Here is a 5505-nt window from a genome sequence, read left to right as displayed (position 1 = left end):
TTTGCTTTTTGTTGTAATGGGAACCAAGAGGCTGGAAATTCTCAGGGTAAAAAATATTTCTGGGCTTGGTTAGGAGAATCAGGTTTTGGCTGCTGGGAAGCCAGGCATGTTCACCATCTTCTGTCCTGACAGCTTTTGTTTGGGGTTTTTCATTTGTGCAAGGAAAGGGTTTGGCAGCGAGGGGAGAATCTGATGGCAATGCAGGGGAAAGGAGAAAAAGAAGATTTCTTCAGGAAATTTCAGTGGAAAATAACCAGAGATTTATATATATATTTTTTTAATTTATTTATTTATTTTTAATTTTCATTTTAAATTGCCTGCTTTGAGCCTGCCTGCATGGAGGGGGTGCCAAGATCTCCCACCCAGCCCGGGTCAGTGGAAAATAACCAGAGATGTAATTTTTTTAATTTTTATTTTTATTTTTCATTATAAATTGCCTGCTTTGAGCCTGCCTGCATGGAGGGGGTGCCAAGGTCTCCCACCCAGCCCGGGTGTGCTGGGGGCTGTTCCTGGGGCTGGGGGATGCTCTGTGCTCCCACCCCTCCCTCCCCCGGGGCCGGGGGCCACCGGCAGCTGCTGCCAGCGCTAACCCAGATTCCAGGGACTTCTTGCTGCTAAATTGGCAGCGTGTAAGAGACGTGTCACCTGGGTGACAGGGTGTCTGCCCCTGCCGGAGTGTTTGAATACAGGCGCTGTGTGCTAAATGCTCCCATCATTAGGGCTGAGCTGGAGACACCAGAGCCAAAGTTCCCCGGGGCTTGGGAGGAGGATGGAGGCTGGGTTTGGAGTGCACAGGGCAGGGAATAGCTCTGCTTGGTCACAGTGGCCCAAACCCTGCTGTCCCTGTCCTCAAACCCTGCTGTCCCCATCCCAACCCTGCTGTCCCCATCCCCAAACCCTGCTGTCCCCATCCCCAAACCCTGCTGTCCCCATCCTAAATCCTGCTGTCCCCATCCCCAAACCCTGCTGTCCCCATCCTAAACCCTGCTGTCCCTGTCCCCAGACCCTGCTGTCCACTGATGCCTTGAGAATACTGACCTAGAACAGAGACCAGACTGAGCTAAAGAATAAAGCAGGGATTTATTAAAAGGATCTCCTCCATGGATCCACCTTGGGCAGCACAAGAGCCCAGCCAGGGCTGCATCCAAGATGAACCAAAATGGTCCCAAAATGAACCCAAGATGAACCAAAATGTCCAAAAAATGGACAACCAGTCAGAGGGCCTCCCATTGTTATAAGTTCTGGACCATTTGTATATTGGGGTGAATTGTCCAGTTATAGCTTTAGGTTATAAAGTCCCATCTTTCTTGTTTTTCTCTCTCCAGCCCATGGTGTTTGTGCTCTTGGGCCTGAGATTTGGGTCATTTGTCCTTGGTGCCCAGCTGGAGCAGGAATTGTTTTGTCTCCCTGCTCTGTGCACAGAGCTCACCATCCCATAATGTGAATCCACACACCAAAGCAGCGCAGAATGTGAAAAACAGAAAAGCTAAACCTGAGGCATCACTCATCCCCAAACCTGCTGTCCCCATCCCAAACCCTGCTGTCCCATCCCAACCCTGCTGTCCCATCCCAACCCTGCTGTCCCCGTCCCAAACCCTCCTGCCTTTGGAAGCTGGCAGCATCCTGCTGAAGCTCCAGCCTCTCCCAGGAGCACATCCTTGCTCTCCTGCCCATCTCCGATCTCCTGGAGGCTGGTGGCAGTTTTCTCGTGCCGAGGAGCAAAGCAGGCAGCAATTAATGGTCCCTTTTGTTGGGAAATGGCTGAGCAGCCGCAGCCCCAGGCTGGAGTCAGAGGGGTCCCAGGGGATGCAGATGCTGGGCGGGAGGAGCCGATGTCTCGGCCGCAGATGGGGATGGGAGCGGGGAAGCCGAGGAGACAAGCGGAGACAGCCACGAGGGTAACCTGACCCCGGGGACGGCGAGAGGGAGGCTGGGCTGGGCATGGAGGAGCCGCTTACCTCTGTGAGAGGTGCTGGGACAAAGGGCTGTCTGTCCCCTGTGCAGTGTGACACGGGTGCGCAGGTCCGTGTCTCAGGGATGGCAGCACCACGGGGGATTTGCAGCCTGCTGGATCATCCACGCATGGCACTTGTGGTGCCCTCTGTGCCCACCTTCAGCGGGGACCTGGAGTGCCCTGGTGGGTGGGTGGGTGACACCCGTAGTGGCTGCTCCAGCCCCATCCTGGCTCTTCTTTGGAGAAGCAGCGCCCAGCACTGCCAGCCCGTGCCCTCTGAGCTCCTCCAAGCTCCTTCCAGGGGCCTTGCCCACCCTCCCTGCCCAGGGGGGGTTGTTCACCGTGCTGTGAACCCAGGGCAGGGGATCCAGCCCAGCTCCCTCCTCTGCAGCAGGCAGACGTGGAGCCAGCCCTTGTCTGCGTCCTGCTCCCCAGAGAACATTCCAGGCTCTGACCCACACTGCAGGACAGCTCATCTGCAGGGGACAGGGGACGCGGGGACACGGGGACACAGGGACACAGGGACAGGGGGAGATGGAGACAGAGGGACGGGGGACATGGGGACAGGGGGACAGGGGGACATGGGGACAGGGGGACACAGGGACATGGGGACACGGGGACAGGGGGACACAGGGACAGGGGGACACGGGGACAGGGGGACACAGGGACAGGGGGACACAGGGACATGGGGACAGGGGGACACAGGGACAGGGGGACACAGGGACAGGGGGACATGGGGACAGGGGGAGATGGGGACGGGGGACAGGGGGACACAGGGACAGGGGGACATGGGGACAGGGGGACACGGGGACAGGGGGACACAGGGACAGGGGGAGATGGGGACAGGGGGACACAGGGACAGGGGGACACGGGGACAGGGGTTCAGGCTGTTTTCCCCCAGGTGAGCAGGAGCCCCAGGCTGCAGCAGCACCATCACAGCACGTCACCTCTGCTCCCAGCAGGGACGGCCCCAGGCTCAGCAGAGAGGGACAAGAGGCCACGTCCTTGTGGTGGCTCCAGACACGCTGTGCTGGCACTGGTGAGGACACACCCCCAGCCCTGGGGACAGTTCTGGGCCCCTCAGTTCAGGAAGGACCTGGAGGGGCTGGAGCGAGTCCAGGGAAGGGAACAGGGCTGGGAAGGGAATGGAGAATTCCTGAGGGAGCTGGGAAGGGGCTCAGCCTGGAGCAAAGGAGGCTCAGGGGGCCCTTGTGGCTCTGCACAGCTCCTGCCAGGAGGGGACAGCCGGGGGGTCGGGCTGTGCTCCAGGAACAGGGACAGGAGCAGAGGGAATGGCCTCAGGCTGGGTCAGACAAGGTTCAGGTTGGATATTATGGAAGTTTCTTCACTCAAAGAGTGATCAAGCCCTGGCACAGCCACCCAGGGCAGTGGTGAAGTCACCACCCCTGGAAGGGTTCAAAAAACCAGTAGACATGGCACAGGTGATATGGTTTAGTGGCTGTAGTGGGATTCAGTTGAAGGTTGACTTGGTGAGCTCAGAGGTCTTTCCCAGCCCTAAGATTCTGTGATTCTTCTGCAGCTGGCAAACATCAGCCAGGTCCTGGGTCTGCTTCCTCTGCAGCTGAGCCCTGGCATCTGCCAGCCCTGCTCCAGGCTGCAGCTGGAGGGGAGACACCCAGCCCGAGGCTCAGGGATGTGTATTCTGCTCATTGCTCACAAATACTAATGGCCCAGAGTTATTAATATTGCCACTGTAGTCATATCTGGGTAATTACTGCCATTAACCACCAGCAGAACTATTGAGTTCCCCTAATCAGTGCATTATAATAATTGGGACCAAGTGTTTTATAGATCCAGACGTTAATTCCTTCTTAGCACCTCTCCCTCCCCTGGAGCTGCTCCTCCCTGCTCAGCTCTCCCAGCCTGAGGCTGCTCCCTGTGTGCAGCTGCTGGGGCACCCTGTGGTCAGCCCAGGTGACCCATGCCATGTTCCATCCAGATCATGGCTGTAGGAATTTTGGGTGTCCAGGCTGTGGAGGTGGAGGTGGGACCCCAAGCAGGGCTTGAAGAAGAAGAGCTGCGTCCATGCCCTGCACATGTGGCCATCAGCAGCACCTCCAGGACAGGAGCTGGGTCCTTGCCTGGCATATGTGACCATCAGCACCTCCAGGAGAAGAGTTGGGTCCATGCGTGGCACACATGGCCCAGCAGTACCTCAAGGACAGGAGCTGGGTCCATGCCCTTCACCTGTGGTCCAGCAGCACCTCCAGGATGGAGCTGGGTCCTTGCCTGGCCTGTGTGACCATCAGCACCTCCAGGACAGGAGCTGAGTCTGTGCCCTGTACATATGCCCAGCAGCACGTCCAGAAGAGCTGGTCTTTGCCCTTCACCTGTGGTCCAGCAGCGCCTCCAGAACAGGATTTGTTCCTTGCCCTGCACGGGTGGCCCAGCAGCACCTCCAGGATAGGAGCTGGGTCCATGCCCTGCACATGTGGCCATCAGCACCTCCAGGAGAAGAGCTGGTCCATGCCCTTCACCTGTGACCCATCAGCACCTCCAGGACAGGATTTGGGTCCTTGCCTGGCCTGTGTGACCATCAGCACCTCCAGGACAGGATTTGGGTCCTTGCCTGGCCTGTGTGACCATCAGCACCTCCAGGACAGGAGCTGGTCCATGCCCTACAGGTACCTGTGGTGCCCCACGCTGCCCCTGCCCTCCTCACCATGCAGATCTCCATGAAGACCCTCACGGGGAAAACCATCGCCCTCAAGGCTGAACCTTCTGATACTACAGAAAATGTAGACGCAAAGATCCAGGATAAGGAGGGCATCCCTCGGGATCAGCAGCAGCTGATCTTTGCTGGGAAGCAGCTGGAGGATGGACACACACTGTCCAACTGCAACATCTAACAAGAATCCACCCTTCACCTGGGGCTGGGACTTTGTGGTGGTGCTAAGAAGAAGGAGAAGAAGAAGAAGAAGGAGAAGGAGAAGGAGGAGAAGGAGGAGGAGGAGGAGGAGAGAGGAGAAGGAGAAGGAGAAGGAGAAGGAGAAGGAGAAGGAGAAGGAGAAGGAGAAGGAGAAGGAGAAGGAGAAGGAGAAGGAGAAGGAGAAGGAGAAGGAGAAGGAGAAGGAGAAGGAGAAGGAGAAGGAGAAGATGTTTTACACGACTCCCAAGAAGAACAAGCATAAGAGAAAGAAGGTTAAGCTTGCAGTGCTCAAGTACTACAAGGTGAATGAGAACAGCAAGACCAGCCACCTGCACCAGGAGTGCCCCTCAGAGGAGTTTGGGGCTGGGATCTTCACGGACAGGCACTGACAGACACTGCTGTGACACTGCACGTGTGGCCCTCAGCACCTCCAGGATGGAGCTGGTCCATGCCCTTCACCTGTCGCCCAGCAGCACCTCCCAGGTGCCTGGAGGCAGCAGGATGGACGGAACACTTTGGCTGTTCCTTCTGCTGGGACAGAAATCTGCTGTGCGGGGAGTTAATTGCACAGTCTGCTATTTACAGCCGGTTCCTCTTGCTCTGGAAAGCTCCTCCCTGCTGCAGCCATCTGGGCCTTGGTGGCTGTTTGGGGGTGACTCAA

The 5505-nt window shown here is 57.2% G+C and overlaps 1 pseudogene; it reads left to right on the top strand.

Annotated features, from left to right (window-relative positions):
• The first annotated feature begins 4638 nt into the window (after positions 1–4638).
• Positions 4639–5233, top strand: LOC115912709 (annotated as a pseudogene).
• Positions 5234–5505: the final 272 nt, after the last annotated feature.

This window comes from Camarhynchus parvulus, chromosome 23 (genome assembly GCF_901933205.1).
Source record: "Camarhynchus parvulus chromosome 23, STF_HiC, whole genome shotgun sequence".
NCBI lineage: Eukaryota > Metazoa > Chordata > Aves > Passeriformes > Thraupidae > Camarhynchus > Camarhynchus parvulus.
This window is presented reverse-complemented; position numbering and strand designations above follow the sequence as displayed.